Source organism: Harmonia axyridis, chromosome 1 (assembly GCF_914767665.1).
Source record: "Harmonia axyridis chromosome 1, icHarAxyr1.1, whole genome shotgun sequence".
Taxonomy (NCBI): domain Eukaryota; kingdom Metazoa; phylum Arthropoda; class Insecta; order Coleoptera; family Coccinellidae; genus Harmonia; species Harmonia axyridis.
This window is the reverse complement of record NC_059501.1, coordinates 54,318,777-54,322,291: the sequence shown is the minus strand read 5'-3', so window position 1 is coordinate 54,322,291 and position 3,515 is coordinate 54,318,777. Positions and strand designations below refer to the sequence as shown.

Below are 3,515 nucleotides of genomic sequence, written 5' to 3'. Positions count from 1 at the left end.
TACAACCATGTGGCTTTCCGCGTATTAGTCAAACTTTGGTATCAATTCATTTCCCCTATGGCGTTCCAGCGATGACCACACTTCGTTTGCTGTTCGAAATTGGACATTCACCTAATCTTCTTTCTCTTTTCGAAGATAATAATTATCATCACAGTACGACGGTCGATTATTTTTTTTTCACAAAATTATAGTTTTATTTTTTTGTGATGATTTTTGGTGGGGTTTTTCTCACGAATATTTCAAAAATACATCATTGCTTAGTACTTTATTAAATTATAAAAAATTATAAATAAAAATAAATAAATAAATTATAAATAAAATATTAATAATGATGACCTGAGTCACTATTTCTGATCATCATCTTGTTTTTCCACATTCTTCTTTTTCTTCTTCCCCATTTTTTTTACAGAATCCGCACATAAACTTGTAACTAATCTGCAAAACATATATGTATCAATCTTCAAAAAATTTCTCGCCAAATAATAAACATCCGTTATTATTTTGATGTCTAATCTGAAAAGAAAAATATACATATTAAAAGGTTGACTCTATGTGTCGGTAACTTAAACTTTTGAATTATATTCAAATATTATACAGTGTTTATTTGCTCCAATTCCAATATTTTTCTAATAATTATAAATTTTCCAATAGAAGAATGATGATATAACTTATTAGTTACTGTTACATGAAATTAGCAGATCCTCTTACACAAAATTTGATAAATTAAATTTCAATAATCTCCGAGTTTTTGTGAAGAGATTTTCGTGAACAAAAAATTACAATCTTCTAGCTTTTGAGCACTCTTTCATTGCAGAAATCGCTCTATAATTCCGCTACAATATCTAAAGTTTTCGAATTCGTAGCCGGAAATGGTCTCAAACGATAAATTTCGATTTGGAATTCGTGAAAGAATTCAAGTATGTATGTTTAAATGGCCAAAAACACTATAACTTCCGAAAGTGATGAACTATAGAAACTTGAAAATTTTAGGGTATATTCGCATAAATGACACGTTTGAGTTCGTTGACTAGGCGTTCCGTTAATATGTATAGATGTTAACGGAACGCCTAGTCAACGAACTACGAAGTCAACGAGAAAAAGAAAGTTGAAAAAATAACCTAAACTCTAATTAGACAATTATAGGTCAGAAGCTTTCAACTTCATGACAGTATTTTCCAAATTTTTTTCTTCAGGAAACATCTTTAAAATGTTTTATTTCTGACAAATATTCGTCTACTATTGGTATTTAATGCGATGATATTTTATGATAAGAGGCATATCATCAAGCATTGTTGAATTTATGATTGATAATATACCTATATATTATCCAAAACAGGTTTACAACCATGTGGCTTTCCGCGTATTAGTCAAACTTTGGTATCAATTCATTTCCCCTATGGCGTTCCAGCGATGACCACACTTTGTTCGCTGTTCGAAATTGGACATTCACCTAATCTTCTTTTTCTTTTCGAAGATAATAATTATCATCACAGTACGACGGTCGATTTTTTTTTTTTTTTTTTTAAAATTATAGTTTTATTTTTTTGTGATGATTTTTGGTAGGTTTTTCTCACGAAGATTTCAAAAATACATCATTGCTTAGTACTTCATACATATTGTCAATTCTTCTGCCAAAAACGAAAAGATAGCAAAAAAAGGTTTTTTCATTCGCAAATTGAAAATATTTACTTTCTGCAATGCAGCTTATTGTTTAAGGAGAATATGTGAAAACTCTATAAAAATCGGTGATTTGTAAGAAGAGAAATCGGTGATTTGTAAGAAGAGATATCGCTTATTTCGTTTTGAACTGAGCTGCAACGTGGTGGTGTTCCCTCTTGGGTGAAAATGATGGATAATAATAAACTTGTAAGTCTATTGATGGTGATATAAAAAACACGTTGAACAATGAGAACCATATGTATAAAACAAGAAATGCACCCGGCTCAACAGCTCTCAACTGGGCATAAACCACCAAGCCACAAAAATGTACAATAGATTAACAGAAAGCCTCAGATCTTCAAATGAAAAAATAAAAACCTACTTAGTTTCACTTGCTTCCTGAAGTATTTGTTATTGTGTTTCGTGACACCCTTTGTTATAATGATGTGTTATGTACCAACTTCCGCATCTCATATGTTACTTTGTTCTGTTTACTTGAGTTTACATTAGCATTTGAAAGAGGAAATGGAAATAAATAAATAAATTAATATATGAGTGGAAAATGTTTACTTACGGTGGTTTCGGAGGTAGTGTACGATGTGCGTTGCTGACCGCACCACTCAATGACCTGGTTGCTAATATCTCATCATTGAAGAAGGTCCTCATCAGAAATCTTAATGCTAAGGTCTTTTTACATGGGCTTTGACACTGTGCGAAAAATCGGAAAAATTTCTCAGCAGTCATTTTTGTAGCATATTTTCCAAAGACAACCTGAGAGAAATGAACATTTAATTAAAATGAATGATTTCGACTATCAAGAAGAATATGAATTATGACTGGAAAACTCTTTTGTAGATTCCACTAATATTTTGTTAAAAAAAAAACCGAGCTCTAATGCAAAGTTCAATTTCGAATGTTAACCGATAATGATTCAACAGTCAAAAAACAATTCATTTCTGGAAATAAAACAAAAAGGTTTATACCTACTGCTTCTTCCTTCATAGAATTATGGAGGAGGTAAGCAGTTACATGTTCAAAATGTAACTATACCAACAAATTTCAATGATTCAAATAAAACACTTACATGATTCCCATTAGATTTCACCTTGTACTCATCCAGGTTCTCTAGAACGTCCAGTTTTTTCTGAAAAAAATTTAATATTTAATGCCAGTCAGATTTTATGAATGTTGAGCTCAAATTTATGTGTTATCCTAATTTCATATCTAGCTTAGACGATGGATTTTAACAAATTTTAAGCGTATGAATCAATATGAAAACATTTGCCACGTGCCATATTAAGATGTTCCATGAATTAAATCGAATGCAAATTGTTATCATTCTATGTTAGAATACAGATCAGGAAATTTTTTATCAGTTCAAAAATTATTTCTCGATCATTGTTTCGTCAAGCCATGACTCCTTCATGTGATATCTTGGTACTAAATATCATTACTTTACAATGGTTTGAACATTCCTTGGAATATTTGATAATTGTCTATTTGAATCGGTTTGAGCATTCAATGAAAATTGTTTTATCTATTGATCTCGAAGGTTTCTTAAAGTTCAAATCTAAAACTCTAATTTTGAATATTTGAAATTTCATAATTATCATGAAAATTATTTCTTGTATTTAAAAAATTTATGTTAGTGCGTATGTTGATTCTGTTTCTTGTTTACATATTTTTTTCGTGTTATTTTTGTCTGAAATGATTTTCATGAATGATTATCAAAGGTCTGTTAGGACGATTGATTTTATCCATATTCGATTTGTTTGAATGTTTTTGCCTTAAATAAACGAGTGAGTGAAGAAAAAAAATCATCTGATAAAATTTGAAGAACGAGTTGTATTTGAAAA

General features: G+C 30.2%; 1 long non-coding RNA gene across 1 annotated transcript; it reads right to left on the bottom strand.

Moving 5' to 3' along the window:
- Nucleotides 1–327: 327 nt before the first annotated feature.
- LOC123671747 lies at nucleotides 328–3,166 on the bottom strand. Its single transcript, XR_006746171.1, has 3 exons — nucleotides 2,744–3,166; nucleotides 2,234–2,430; nucleotides 328–513 (listed from the first exon to the last, which is right to left on the bottom strand). It is a non-coding gene; the product is annotated as an uncharacterized LOC123671747 (long non-coding RNA).
- Nucleotides 3,167–3,515: the final 349 nt, after the last annotated feature.